Below are 16,175 nucleotides of genomic sequence, written 5' to 3' on the forward strand. Positions count from 1 at the left end.
GAGAAGGTGCTAACGCTGGGTGTATTTCTGGAGGCTTCATCACATGACCTCCTACCGCGAACTGCCCCACTCCCAGACTCCTGCCATTGGTCCATCCTCCACTGCCTTCTTGCGCCAATTGGAAAGGAAACAGACTCTGTTACCCAATTGGATTAATCTTGACTGTTAGTGAAACAGTCTTTTTTTTCGCCATCTCCAATATTTTTATAACTAATAAATAAGGGTGTTCAAAGAAAATGAAAAAAAAACACAATTCTTTTCAATGCCCCTCTGATTTTTCTCCCGGTTTGCTCGCAGCAGTGTCCTGGAGATTAATGTTCAATTCCTGGAGACTCCAGGACAATCCTAGAGGGCTGGCAACTCTAACTTGAACCTGCCTCATATTTTAATGAAACCTGTATGATGCTGCCAAACTGCTTGTGTTGCCTGAATAGATCCTGGATGTATCAAGACGACTCCCTATGTTGCTATAATTTCGTCTCTCTAATATCTGTTTTCCACTATTTTTGCTTTTTCTTCCTGACGGTTTGAGTGGAAAATTGTTGGAGGAAAGAATAGCTGCTTCCAATAAGTGCGACGCCATAAAGCTCTTGCTTTTTAATACAATAGAAGTTTTATTTGGACCTTTCACGACCTTATTCTTCCTTTCAAAATGCAATTGGAGCCACATTTAAGAGGAAGATGGAGAAACACATGAGGGAGAAAGGAATAAAAGATTATGCTGATAGGTTTAGATGAATAGGGGTGGGAGGAGGCTTGTGTGGAGCATAAGTACAGGCATGGACCAGTCGGGCTGAATAGCCTGTTTCTATGTAATTCCATGTACCCTGTACTGTGTATACCTGATCTAATGCAACTGTAGCTGTACGTGTAGCATGTATACTGAGTCTAAAGAAATTATAGTTGTGCCATGCATAATGGGTCTAATGCAATCGTATCTGTATGTGCCATAATGTATACTGGGTCTAATGGGACTGGAGCTGTACCTGCACCGTGTATACTGGGTCTAATGTAATTATAGTTTTACCTACAGTGTATACTGAGTCTAATACAATTGTATCTTTACCTGCACAGTGTATACTGGGTCTAGTCGAATTGTAGCTGTACGTATTATACAGTATACACTGCAGTGTCTAATGCAATTGTAGCTGTACTTGTACATACCGCAGTGTATACTGGGTCTAATGCAATTACAGTAATTATACTTTAGATTTGAAAGCTAGTCTCTTAATGACAGTATTTGAATTCAATGAGAATGAAATTCTTGCTTTCCTTAAGCTGCACTTACATTCCTGCTGTTGCTAAAAGGTTGCACAGTATATCAATAACCACACCTGACTTAACACCAGAGCAAAGTAGAATGTGACTCCTTCCTTCAAGGGATCTCACTCTGATCTGCTCTCGAGTCAGGTTAAGCCCTGACTGGGTTTGTTCTACATCTTTAGTGTCAATGTGAAGTGAAATATTTTTTAATTTCAAAATATAATTTATTTCATAAAATTTAAGGATACACGCAGTTCATTGTAGATGTCACAATTACAATTCAAAAACAATATAATACAGATCATACACAACATGATTCCATTATTACAATTACACAACTTCTAATACAATGTGAAGTGAAATGGCCTCGCACTGATGCCACAGTTGCAGTGTGAATGCAATCTTAAGTTAGACTCCTCAAAGCCAGAACTCATCTCCGCACTGTTAAATGCAGGTGGGAATTATTATGAGCCCCAGAGACCCCGAGGCCTGCACTTGGTGATTTCATCTGTTGACGTTCCTCAATCTAAGCAGACCCTTGGCCAGTCAAGCTGCATGTAAAGCATAGGCCGATGAAAGATTATTCCAGAGATTAAATTGCACACAAAATTAAAAGTGAACAGTCAGCCTGACAAAGCGATTACTTTGAATCCAACCTCTGTTAACCACCTTCAAATCCTTGCTGACTGGGTTTGAGTTTTGAAAATTGCAGTGTGGGTCTCTTTGGGTGTGGGCCTGTTATTTCTGTCCGTCTAACCATTGCGTTTCCAGTTGTAACCGTGGCACTGAAGCTAATTAACGGCTGTTTGGCTACGATGGGTATTTGTGCTTATGCTGTGATGGAGGTTTAAATGCAATGCACCTGTTTTTCTTTCCACTAATGGGCTTCGTGCTGCCGAGGTGTGAGTGCGGTATGAGCAGAGCAGGCCCCATCTTCTACATTATAAACAATCGAGTTCAAGAAACCAGTTTGAGGTGGAAAAAGCACTTGGGAACATAGGAATTGCTTGACAAAAAAAAGACCAAAGTCCATCTAGTTTGCCTTCTACCATCCTGGCAGTCACATGATACAACGATAATGGAGTTATTGACTAATCATAGCACTCAATCCCTATCAATTAGTCTACAACAGACCCAAATGTAAGATAAAGGTCAACATTTGATTAACCTTTTGGATTACTTTTTGTACCTGTGCACTAGCTTTTAGTGATTTATGTAACCCCCAAATTCCCTTTGCTCCTCCACAATCCCAAGAAGGGAGAAGTTCTTGGTAACAATATTCCTTCACCTCCAACCCTGCAGGAGCACCTCCTACCACAAAGGTGTAGGGAGCCTTTGGGTGCAACCTGTATTTACAGTCTGTCTAATGTCCCTTTCACAGCAGACCCATTTATGGCCTCTGAGTGAGATTGCCAATTTAGCATTGAGTTACATTCCATTTTGTGCCCTGGAGTCAGGTCACTAGATCTTGGATTGAGGCTGAAACGCATTTTATTGGACCTTTACAGCCAGTAAGAACTTACATAGCATCAGTCAAACCCATGTCTTAAGAGTTGAAAGGACAGTTCTGGGCCAGCCAGTCTCCAGTTCAGCTATTTTTATTGTCTGACTCCCAACCAAAAGGTCCCTGGGCTCCATGATATTGCAACTTTCTCTGAGCTAAGTTTGTTGGGCTTTCTCCATTCTCAGCTATGCTAGTGACTGAGAGACAGCAACATTCATTCTTTCTTGGAAGGTTGATTAGGGAGATGACGTTGCCTGCTTTACTTAACCTGACTCGTACTTCCTGTTGACTAATTATGAAGCAACATTGGCACTGGGCGTGGAGGATGGAACATCTCTCATTGTCCTGGAGTCCTGGATGCCAAAACTCAGAAATAACACTGGCCTATTCGATCAAATCTGAAACATAGACTCTGCTTAAACAAGACATCAGGAAACTGGAAGCTGTCAGAGACAACTGCTGGGAATCAGATGGTACGACTTTTTCCGCGCCACAGATGTAACGACGAGAACTGGACTTGAGGGGATTGAAGTCATCATTAATCGTCACTGCCAGGGTATCCTATGAGACAAAGTTTCCATAAACCAGGCGCTGAAGATTGGAATTGAAGTCGGGTAGTGACACTGACCACCGATTAGAGATGGCCATGAGATCCAGTGGCCACTGGGTTAACCTGGCCAAGGTCGTCCTGGGTTAACCTGGTTTTGTCAGATCAGTAATGATCCAGTGGGACTCTCTGACACTTGGAATGAAGGCACACAGGGCAGTCATGGATGTTCGATGCTACAGACCAAGTGTAATTGCTTGATTGCTATTTGGCCAAGACCAGTATATTTGTTAGTGTCCCAGTGAATATGAGGGAAGAGAGACCTGCCCTATAGATGCTGCTCACTAGGCTACACAGCCACATGCAAGATAGGAATAGGAGTAGGTTATTCAGCTTTTCAAGTCTGTTCTGCCATTTAATCAGATCATGGCTGATCTGTACCTTAACTCCATTTACCCGCCTCGGTTCCGTAACCCTTAATATCCTTGCCTAACAAAAATCTATCAATCTCAGTCTTGAAATTTTCAATTGACCCCCAACCTCAACAGCTTTTTGGGGGGAATATTCCAGATTTCCACTACCCTTTGAGTGACATCACCCCCTTGAATGGCCTAGCTCTAATTTTAAAGTTATGCCCCTTTATTCAGGACTCCCCCACCAGAGGAAATGGTTTCTCTTTAATTACCGTATCAAATCCTTTAATCCTCAATTGTTTCACCCCTCAATCTTCTACACTCGAGAATACAAGCCTAGTCTATGCAACTTGTCCTCATAATTTAACTCTTTTAGCCCTGGTATCATTCTGGTGAATCTGTGCTGCACCCCCTCCAAGGCCATTCTATCCTCCCTGGCGGGTGGTGCCCGGAACTGAATGCAGTACTCCAGATGGGGTCTAAGCAGAGCTTCCTATCACTGAAGCATAATTTTCACCCCTTTGTATTCCAGTCCCTTTAATATAAAGGCGAACATTCCGTTAGCCTTTTAAAATTATTTTTGTACCTGTCCACTAGCTTTTAGTGATTTCTGTGCATGGACAACAACAACAACTTGCATTTATACAGCACCTTTAACATAGTAAAACGTTCCAAGGCGCTTCACAGGACCGATTTTCAAACAAAATTTGACACCGAGCCACATAAGGCGATATTAGGACAGGTGACCAAAACCTTGGTCAGAGAGGTAAGTTTTAAGGAGCATCTTAAAGGAGGAGGGAGAGATAGAGAGGCGGAGAGGTTTAGGGAGGGAATTCCAGAGCTTAGGACCTAGGCAGCTGAAGGTGCTGCTGCCAGTGGTGGAGCGATTAAAATCAAGGATGCGCAAGAGGCAAGAATTGGAGGAGGGCAGAAATCTCGGAGGGTTGTAGGGCTGGAGGAGGTTACAGAAATAAGGAGATGGACCCCTAAATCTCTCTGGTCCTCTACAGTTCCTAGCTTCTCACCATTTAAAAAATACTCTGATCTATCTTTCTTAGGTCCAAAGTGAATGACCTCACACTTTCCCACATTGAACTCCATCTGCCACAGTTTTGCCCACTCACTTAATCCATCAACGTCCCTTTGCAACTTTCTGCTCCTATTTACATTACTTACTGTGCCACCTAACTTGGTGCCATCAACAAACTTAGATATACGGCTCTCTATTCCTTCATCTAAGTCATTGATATATATATATCAATGACTTAGATGAAGTCACATCCTTCTTGTCTTTTTTTGAACAAAAGCAACTTCAACACCTCTACATCTAGAGTGTGCCAGAACTAAGCAAATCCTTAGAGAGACAGGCAACTTAAAAGAGGAAGAAAAAAAGAAGTGTGTTTTAAAGAAATCGATTCCTAATGTTGTATAAGCTGACTGTAATTGACGGATTGATGAACTGTTGAGTCTTTATTTAATATGAAGAAAGGCTTCCCTCCGCCACCCCCTCCCCCATGACCCCCTCCACACTGTGAAGTGACTCATGCCTTTCTAGGTCACTGACACTACTGCACTGTTCCCTGACCAAGAGGAATGGCAAATGGCCTACTTGGAGGACTCCCCTGACGCCACCTTGGAATGGAATGAGAATACTCCAGGTCGACTTGTCCTTCAGTTTTCTTTACTTTGCTTGCCATGGTGCCTACCTCTGGTGGACCAGCTGAGATTGGCAACTTGACCTGTGACAAAAATTATGGGCACGAGTCCACATTCCAACTCTCAATGATGATCCAAGATCCAAGCATTAGTTTTTTTTTGTTAAGAAGGTTGCAAGAATCGACGATGTCACCGTGCATTTAAACATTGGCTGGATGGAATGGTACGCAGGTTTATCACGATCAAAACCGCCCAGACCATTCCCATTTCATTTCCTATCTTCTTAATTAGTCTAAAGCAGGCGACGTTCCATCTGAGACTAGGGTCGCCAACTCTGGACATATTCCTGGATGTGTCATCGCCTGATTCCTGCCTCCAATCGCCCCGCCCCCACACTCCTGCCATTGGTCGTCCGACATGTCCATCTTCCCGCCTTCCCATGCCAATCGGAAAGTAAACAGTATCTTCGTTACCCAATTAACTGACCATCAAGAATCATCCAAACAGCCTTTTTTTCCCATCTCCAATATTTTTATGACTAGTAAATGAAGGCGTTCAAAGCAAATGGGAAAAGCACTTTTTTTTTGGTTAGTGCCCCTCTGATTTTTAGACTCTGTTGCTCGCAGCAGTGTCCTGAAGATTAATCTTCGATTTCTGGAGAATTCAGGGCAATCCTGGAGGGTTGGCAACCCTCTTTGAGACCAGGCAGGGTACAGCGAGGGCGGCTGCGGGAGTTTGGTCTCCGTTGAGCTTCCTACCCGCAAAGGTCTCCAACGCTTGGGTAGAGGGAGCCTTCGGCTGTGGAAAGGTACTGTAGCAGAAGATCGCTCTCTGCTAACGGCACTGCACTAATTGCCTGCCGATTTTGTTCCGAACGTGTTTGTGTTCGGATACATGTGTTACTTTGCCCCTTGGGAATATGTCTGGCAGAATTAGCGAACGACAGGAGTAAGATTATCTGGGCGGGACCTTTTGTGATGGAGAGCAGGGATTTGCAGTGCGCACCACTCTCTCCTGGGGTTTCTGATTGCTTCTTGGAAATAGCTTTTTTAAAAAGTGCAATTGACTCCACTTAAGAGCAAACAAATGCTCCACAAATAAGAATTTATTTTTAAAGTGACCACGTGGTCATTGTGCAAGAGGCTACATTTATAGAAGGCATGATGACAGTGATGAATTGATAGTTGGGTGAGAGCGAGGAATGGTATGCGATGAAATAAGGATCCAAGCATTGTTTGTCCCTGTTGGGGAAAAGAATGACTTGTATTTCTAGAGAGCATTTCATGACCTCAGGACTACCATAAGCGCTTTAAAGCCAGTGAAGTACGATTTGAAGTGCAGTCACTGTTGTAGTGTAGGAAACGTGGCAGTCAGTTTGCACCCAGGAAGGTCCCACAAACAGCAATGTGATAATGACTTTTTTAGTGGTGTTGGTTGAGTGATAAATATTGGCCAGGACACTGGGGATAACTCCCTTGCTCTTCTTCAAAATAGTGCCGTGGGATCTTTTACGTCCACCTGTGAGGACAGACAGGATCTCGGTTTAACATCTTATCCGAAAGACAGCACCTCAGACAGTGCAGCACTCCCTCAGTACAGCACTGGAGTGTCAGCCTGGATTATGTGCGCAAGTCTCTGGCTTGAACCCATGACCTTCTGACACAGAAACGAGAGTGCTACCACTTTAGCTGAAGAGTAACAAATACTGGTGTCCTAGATTTCCATGATTTCGTCAAGGCCCTAATATAGATTCCACTGGGGAAAGAGGGTGCAAAGATTCTATCAACATTACACTGCGCACTTTCAGTTCCTCCAAACTTGTATTGTTAAAAAGAGAGACTAAATCTGAAGGGACCTGACTGGACAGTTTTCTGAATCCACTAAACTGGATGGTACCTCATAGCAAGGATGCAGTGTCATCAGGGGCGGACTGGACATGTAGGAAATAGAGAGACTTCCCGAGTGCCCCTATCAATGGTTGCATAGCGGTGCATTATCGGCGCCCCCTTTTTCCTCCTGTGCTCTTTTGGGGAAGCCAGTACAGCCCGAATTCCACACATGGTATAGAAGATCAATGGTTAGTTCCATGGTGGGTCCAGAGGGATTTCCACTGGAACATAGGAACAGAAGTAGACCATTCAGCCCCTCGAGCCACCCTTCTTCCATCTTCCACCCTTCTTCCATCTTCCGCCCTCCATAAACTTGAGCTCATCCAAAACTCTGCTGCCTGTATCCTAACTCGCACCAAGTCCTTTTCATCCATCACCCCGTGCTCGCTGACCTACATTGGCTCCTAGTCCAGCAACACCTCGAATTTAAAATTCTCATCCTTGTTTACAAATCCCTCCATGGCCTCACCCCTTCCTATCTCTGTGACCTCCTCCAGCCCTACAGCCCTCCGAGATCTCCAGTTCTGGCCTCTTGCGCATCCCCGATTTTCATCTCTCCACCAGTGGCGGCTGTGCTTTCAGCTGCCTAGACCCTAAATGGAATTCTTAAAACCTACTACTTTGACCAAGCTTTTGGTCATCCGTCCTAATATCTCCTGGCGTGGTTCGGTGTCAAATTTTGTCTGATTACGCTGCTGTGAAGCACCTTGGGGTGTTTTATTGCATTAAAGGCACTATATAAATGCAGGTTATTGTTGTTCAGCCTGTTCCGCCATTCAGTTTGATCATGGCTGATCTACATTTCAACTCTATTTACCTGCCTTCACTCTATACCCCTTGATACCCTTTGCCATCAAAATTCAATTGATCTCCGGAAGCCCTAAAAGGTATGACAGGAATTTGGGATCGATGACTAATCAATGCGTAGACTTGATCGCCTTCAGTATCAGTGCAGTATGCATTGGGCCTGTGAACTGGTCTGGAATAGGTGGAAAAAAAAGTTGTCAGGAATGAGATTCCATGGAGCAAAAAGGAAGTGCTGCATCTATCGATACCAGCAGCAGTTCAAGGCAGAATGTGTGTTTTATTATTTTTCTTTGTTTTAAAAAAAAATTCAAAACATTTTCTCTGGAGCAGATGAGGCGAGTCCTGACCTGTAGCATGACGTTCTTGTAGAGACCAACATTGTTGTGTGACAGTGGAACCGTCAGAGCCAGTTGCCCATCGAGGTGCCGTTGCACCATTAATCAGCACTGGTAACGCGGTGCTATCACCACACGACCAGTAAGGTGATCCTACCTGTCAGTTGAGGCCTATTTACAGGCAGCAGAGTTTTGAATGAGCTTATGTTTATGGAGGGCGGAAGATGGGAGGCCAGCCAGGAGAGCCATTGGAATAGTTGAACCTGGTGTAATAGTGTAATATTAAAATGAGTGCATGGGGTTTGAAACTGTTAATTAAGAGGTTATCAGAACCGAAACCTGAAACCAGTGGACTGAATGCTTTGAATAGTGCATTCCATCTGTCTGAAACTGTGACAAGTATGAGACTGCCCGCTGTGACATGATCAAGAGGTTCATGCATTACAAATGTTGCATTGAATAATACACGCAGCCTGGCTTTTTAAATGTAATGATGATACACATAGATGATACACAGGCAGTGTCCCTTAGCAGTACATCATGTCGACCCCAGGGCAAAGTAGCCCAACAGCAGTGAAGTTACCCGTAAGCAAGGACGTTTTCTTCGGTTTATCTTGACATCCCTCGAAGAGATGAGTTTCACTGCACCCATACTCTTGGTGTATTAAAGCTCTTTGGTAGTTTTCTATGCTGGAACAGCTTTAAAAAAATCCTTCAAGTCTGTGTACATGATTGTTACAAAGTATGAGGAAAGGAATCTAAGCAATACTGATACTGCCTACATCAATATCTGAATTACAATCTATGAATCAGCTCCTTGTGACTCTATTAGAATAAGGAGGAGAGAATCTGGGGCCAATAGCAGTCAGTTGGCTAATCGAGGCATGGCAAAGCTGCATGCTGAAGTACATGACCTGGTCAGTTCAGGTTTTCACAGGCTTGGTTCAAATGTTGCTGGTACCACTTCATGAGGGAACTCGACTACAGATTGGTTGCTAACTATTGCACTGGTTGGTGGTAGACAGGAAGCTGATGGGGGCATTGGTGATTACTGTGGAGGAATCCACAACATTTCCTTTGCCATCAACTAGCAGTTACTAGAATTGGTTATTAGGGACAGGGTGACTGAGTATTTGGACAAATATGAGCTGATCAGAGAGAGAGCCAGCGTGGATTTGTAAAAGGTAAGTCATACCTCACGAACCTAGTTGAATTTTTTGAGGAGGTAACTAACATGGTAGATAAGGGAGTGTTTATGAATGTCATTTATATGAACTTCCAGAAGGCGTTCAACAAGGTTCCACATACGAGACTGTTAACAAAAATGAGAGCGCATTAAATTGGACGCAACCTATTGGTCTTAGATAGGGAATTGGTTACGAGGTAGGAGAGAATGTGCTTAGTGGTGTCTCCCAGGGAACTGTACGGGGGCGACAGCTTTTCACTATATTTATAAATGACTTGGATGAAGGAATAGAGAGCCGTATATTTAAGTTTGCTGCGCCACTAAGTTAGATGTCACAGCAAATAGTGTAGATGGAAGCAGAAAGTTACAAAGGGACATTGATAGATTAAGTGAGTGGGCAAAACTGTGACAGATGGAGATCAATGTGAGAAAGTGTGAAGTCATCTACTTTGGACCTAAGAAAGGGAGATCAGAGTATTTTCTAAATGGCGAGAAGTAGGAACTGTGGATGAGCAGAGAGATTTAGGGGTCCAAGTACAGAAATCACTAAAATCTAGTGGACAGGTACAAAAAATGGAATGTTGGCCTTTATCTCGAGGGCTGGAATACAAAGGGGTGGAAGTTATGTTAGAGCTGTACAGAGCTGTGGTTAGACCCCATCTGGAGTATTGCGTTCAGTTCTGGGCACCGCACCTCAGGAAGGTTATTTTGGCCTTAGAGGGGGTGCAGTGCAGATTCACCAGAATGATACTGGGGCTAAAAAGGGTTAAATTATGAGGACAGGTTGCATAAACAAGGCTTGTATTTCCTTGTGTGTAGAAGATTAAGGGGTGATCTAATTGAGGTGTTTAAAATAATTAAAGGATTTGATAGGGTAGATAGAGAGAAACTATTTCCACTGGTGGGAGAGTCCGGAACATGGGGGTATAACCTTAAAATTAGAGCCAGGCTGTTCAGGGATGATGTCAGAAAGCACTTCTTCACACAAAGGGTCATGGAAATCTGGAACAGGCTCCCCCGAAAAGTTGTTGAGGCTAGATCAATTGAACATGTCAGAACTGAGATTGATGGGTTTTTTGGGGGTAGGGTATTAAGGGATAGGGAACCAAGGCTGGTTAATGGAATTAGGTACAGATCAACCATGATCTAATTGAATTGGGAACAGTCTTGAGGGGCTGTATGGCCTACTCCTGTTCCCATATTCCATGTTAGGATTTGGACACTCTACCTCTGGGTTGCTAGTCCAGTACCATTGCCACTCGACTACAGTACCTTAAATGGTGCCAAGGTCTGCATGCTAGAGGGGAGGGGAAATATTCAATCCAGTCACTGAGGTAAGTTTGCTGAGCTTCAGGGAGGTACCTGAGTAATAGCGACACGACTTGATTAACCAAAGGGATGTTTGGTATTGGAATGAGTTGACGCTAGAGTCTTACACTACAGATGCCTCTGAAAGTGAAGCAAGCAGTGTAAAATGAATCTGACACTTTTCTTAAAAAGAAATACATATTTATATGTCAGGACGTCCCAAAACGCTTCACAGCCAATGAAGTACTTTTGAAGTGTAGTCACTATGGTAATGTCGGAAATGCGGCAGCCGATTTGTGCAGAGCAAGGTCCCACAAACAGGAACAGATTCCACAAAAGGTAGGAATCTGTGGAAAATGAAGAATGAAAACCCAAGGGGATGATTTCCTGTGTGTTAGGGGTAGTGTAAATATAAGCTTTTTAAAAATGGGCTTACAATTTCATAAGATCCAGGCCATGGAGGATATCTTCCTTTATAGCTCAAGTTCTGTCTTCTATTTCTAAGAAACTGGACAATTGGATTACTCATTCTAATTTGGAATGGTTCCCATGGGTTGAATAGCAACTGAATTTAATGTCATTGTTCGGCTATAGAGAAAATCTCATGGTTTTCAATGTGACCTGACATTCATATAATGAGTAAGTGTTGTAAGAATGTCATGTCACACTGAGGCAGGTTGACCCATTTGAAGTGTCAGCTTGGTTCAGTTTCTAGCATCATGACCTCTGAGGGTTCAAGTCCCACTCCAGAGGCTGGAGCATGTAATCTAGGCTGACATGTCAGTGCAGTGCTGAGGGAGTGCTGCACTGTTGGAGGTGCCGTCTTTTGGGTGAGATGTTAAACTGAGGCCCCCTGTACCTGTGCAGGTGGGTGTAAAGAGGAGCTGGAGGTCTCCTAGTGTGATCTGTGGCTAATGTTTCTCCCTCAATGAACCTTAGCAAAGACTGATTGACTGGTCGTTCATTTCATTGCTGTTTGTGGGATCTTGCTGTGTGTAAATTGGCTGTCGCGTTTGTCTACAGAACAACATTATTGACACTTAAGTAATTCATTTACTGAAATGCTTTGAGACATCCTAAGGATGTGATGAGGTAACTGTTTCCTTAAGGATCTGTGGAGTATCTTTTTGATTTATATTAATGACCTGGACTTGGAGTACAGGGTTTAATTTCAAAGTTTGCAGATGACACGAAGCTCGGAAATGTAATGAACAAAGTGGAGGATAGTAACAGATTTCAGGTGGACATAGACAGACTGGTGAAATGGGCAGACACATGGCAGATAAAATTTAACGCAGAGAAGTGTGAAGTGATGCATTTTGGTAGGAAGAATGAGGAGAGGCAATATAAACTAAATGGTACAATTTTAAAGGGATACAGGAACAGAAAGACCTGGCTGCACATACTCAAATCTTTGAAATTGGCAGGACAAGCTGAGAAGGCTGTTTTTAAAAAAAAAAGCATATGGGATCCTGGGCTTTATTAATAGAGGCGTAGTGTACAAAAGCAAGGAAGTCACGCTAAACCTTCATAAAACACAGGAGCTGGAGTATTGCATTCAGTTCTGGGCACCACACTTTGGCAAGGATGTCAAGGCCTTAGAAAGGGTGCAGAAAAGATTTACTACAATGGTGCCAGGGATGAGGGACTTCAGTTATGTGGAGAGACTGGAGAAGCTGGGGTTGTTCCCCTTAGAGCAGAGAAGGTTAAGGGGAATTTTAATAGAGGTGTTCAAAATCATGAGCGGTTTTGACAGAGGAACTGTTTCCAGTGTCAGAAGGGTTGGTAACCAGAGGAGACAGATTTAAGGTGATTGGCAAAAGAGTCAGAGGCGACATGAGGAAACATTCTTTTAACGCAGTGAGTTGTTATGATCTGGAATGCACTGCCTGAAAGGATGGTGGGGCAGATTCAATAGTAACTTTCAAAAGGGAATTGGATAAATACTGGAACGGAAAAAAATTACAGGACTATGGGGAAAAAGCAGGGGATATGACTATTCAGATAGCTCTTTCAAAGAGCCGGCACAGGCACAATGGGCTGAATGGCCTCCTGTGCTATTCCTATTTATGATACTATGATCTGTACTGCAGAGCAACCTCAGAAATGAGTGGTGAAGTGGAAATCAGTTGCATCAAGAAAGAACTTTCATTTATATTGTGCCTTTCATGACCTTAGGACAGCCCAAAACCAATCAAATATTTTTGAAGTGTGGTTACTGTTGTAATATAGGAAACATGGCAGCCAATCTGTACATGTGAAAGTCTCACGGACATCAGTGTGATAATGACCAGATCATCTGTTTTAGTGATGTTGGTTGAGGGATAAATATTGGCCAGTACACCGGGGAGAACTCCCCTGCTCTTCGAAATAGTGCCATGAGATATTTTACGTCCACCTGAGAGGGTACATGGGACCTCAGTTTAACATCTCATCTGAAAGCAGGCACCTCCAACAGTGCAGCTCTCCCTCAGTACTGCACTGGAGCGTCAACCTGGATTATGTGATCAAGTCTCTGAAGTGGGACTTGAACCCAAAACCTTCTGAATCGGAGGTGAGAGTGCCACCCCTGAGCTACGGCTGGCACCTGTTATATAATATAACGTTGCAGATGCTTTTCAAATAAAACGATGGATTCGAAAGCAAAACAAAGAGACAAACGAGGAAGACTATATGGGATGAAGTGACGAGAGGGTGTAAAGACTTTGCAGAAATGTACGTATAGTCAGTGTATAGGCAAGTGTTGTTAGGCTAACGACAGGGTGTTTCCATGTTTAGGTTTCACTGTTCCTTTAAAATTCATTCAACACATTCTGGCTTGCAGGTGAAAGTTCATTTTTCTTGTCTGCATTTTGCTTCTCACCCCATCAACGAGCACCTTCCTCATTTCTTCTGCTCTCTTCCTTGATTTTATCTTGCCTTCCAGCTCACGTCCCCTAGCCATGCTCCTGTTCTTCCCCCCACAGGGGCCTGCTATTTAAGTTCAGAATAGGCAACAGTTCAAAGGTCTTGAATTCCTAACGATCCTGGCCACTTTAATATGCTCTAAACTCATACTTGCGCGGCGCATTAAAGTCAGGTTTGCTGTGGCTGCTTAAGTTCCACAGAAGTGAATGACATGAGAGGAGCTTTGTTGTTGTGAGACTTAAGGGGTCAGCACTGGACACTCCTCTTCAACAAACTTGCTGGTGTTAGAGGTCTGAGTTATGAGGAAAGAGTGGCTTATAACCTTCAAAGGATGTGCCTGAGAGGTAATCTTCCAGATGTAAATAAGACTGGTATAGAAAAGATAACTCTGGAAAATAAGGGGTAGATATTGGTAGGCGTTGCACAGATTTTTCGGGTGTAAAACGGGTGCACAGGCCTTGGTCCTACTGCTAAACTCGTGGGGGGCCCTTTTTGTTTAGGCATTCAGGCTTAATGACTCTTCAGATGAAATGTTTCCTCAGTTGCAACATCAGCCAGCTACGTGATACAGAATCAGGAAATGCTCAGGCCTTTCGCAATCCTGCATTTATAATTTGCAAGACAAAGCAGCCTTCACTGAAATGTAATTTAGACACTCGGCAACACCCAGCGATGGACGTACCGAGAACAGAATGTTTTGCCGATGGCTCCAGTGGAGAGTGCTTCCTTGAGCGCTCTTGTTGCTGGTGCCATATTCTGTGGGCACTGCAAATATCCTGACGTTACTTTCTGACCTTAATCCTGGCAATGGAATTGGAGCCGCTTCCAACTATTGCAGCAGGAAAGAGAGCTGGGCGTAAATCAGGTGACTTTGTGCTCTAATTTTATTTGGCAAGGGTATTAAGGACTGCGGAACCAAGGCAGGTAAATGGAGTTAAGATACAGATCAGCCTGATCGAATTGAACGGCAGAACAGGCTCGGGGAGCTGAATGGCCTACTCCTGTTCTTATGTTCCTAATCACCATACTGTCAGATTCTCCGAAGATAGTGGCCAGCATCAAACTCAGCATGTTCGATATACATCTGGTATGTCATGTGACGACCATATAATAGATGCTACAAGACAAAGGGAGCCTGAAGGGAGTCACTTTTATTGTCAGGGAAGAAGGTGCAAAAGGAAAGGCCTTTCCTTGTCATGGCCCTCAACATCTCTTGCTTGCAGAGGACTTCTTGGAAAAGAGCGAGTCTGACCCTCCAGTAATATGAGGTAACAACTTCAAAAAGAAAGAAAGGATTTGTATTTCTTTAACCGCCTTTCACGACCTCAGGGAGTCCCAAAGCGTTTTACTGTTGTAACGTAGGAGACGCAGCAGCCAATTTGTGCACGGCAAAGTCCCACAAACAGCAATAAGATAATGACTAGATAATCTGTTTTAGTGATGTTGGCTGAGGGATAAATATTGTCCGGGACATTGGGAGAACTCCCCTGCTCTTCCTCGAAATAGTGCCATGGAATCTTTTATGTCCCCCTGAGAGGGCAGAAGGTTTATTGTCATCTGAAGGATGGCAGCTCTGACTGCAGCACTCCCTCAGTACTGCACGGGCGTGTCAGCCTGGATTACGTGCTCAAGTCCCTAAACCACTGACTGCTACCACTGAGCCAAGTGTACCTTGGGAAGTCGCGGCAATAAAGCTGGCTTATTGACCATTGGCATAATTGGTGCTGTGGTGTGAATGTTTGCAGCCTGGGTTTTAAGATCTTATTTTAGTTCTGTAATGCCTTTTTCTAATTTAATTTTACAGGTACAGCTGAGTAATAGTATAATTTTACTGTCCTTTTATTTGCATTAACCACAGCCTCCCTTTTAAAAACAGAAAAGGAAGAACTTGTAATTATATGAACATTATATCATCACTCTAGGTCCTAAGTATTTTAGAACCAATTAATGACTTCTGAGGTGTAATAACTGTTGTGTTTTTTATTCGTTCATGGGATGTGGGTGTCGCTGGCGAGGCCAGCATTTATTGCCCATCCGTAATTGCCCTTGAGAAGGTGGTGGTGAGCCGCCTTCTTGAACTGCTGCAGTCCGTGTGGTGAAGGTTCTCCCACAGTGCTGTTAGGAAGGGAGTTCCAGGATTTTGACCCAGTGACGATGAAGGAACGGTGATATATTTCCAAGTCGGGATGGTGTATGACTAGGAAGGGAGCGTTCAGGTGGTGTTGTTCCCATGTGCCTGCTGCTCTTGTCCTTCTAGGCGGTAGAGGTCGCAGGTTTGGGAGGTGCTGTCGAAGAAGCCTTGGCGAGTTGCTGCAGTGCATCCTGTGGATGGTGCACACTGCAGCCACAGTGCGCCGGTG

At 43.8% G+C, this 16,175-nt stretch overlaps 1 protein-coding gene across 6 annotated transcripts in view; it reads left to right on the plus strand.

Moving 5' to 3' along the window:
* Positions 1–16,175, plus strand: part of shroom2a (shroom family member 2a) — a 236,900-nt gene that overhangs the window by 68,664 nt on the left and 152,061 nt on the right. Inside the window, exon 1 of one of the 6 annotated variants that reach the window (XM_067992635.1) lies at positions 14,929–15,083. The exons of the other annotated variants lie outside the window; for them this stretch is intronic. The gene's annotated coding sequence lies outside the window, so the exon portion shown is untranslated. Of the gene's footprint in view, positions 1–14,928; positions 15,084–16,175 lie in introns of those variants that run through there. 6 annotated transcript variants of the gene reach the window in all.

This window comes from Heptranchias perlo, chromosome 11, assembly GCF_035084215.1.
Source record: "Heptranchias perlo isolate sHepPer1 chromosome 11, sHepPer1.hap1, whole genome shotgun sequence".
Classification (NCBI taxonomy): domain Eukaryota; kingdom Metazoa; phylum Chordata; class Chondrichthyes; order Hexanchiformes; family Hexanchidae; genus Heptranchias; species Heptranchias perlo.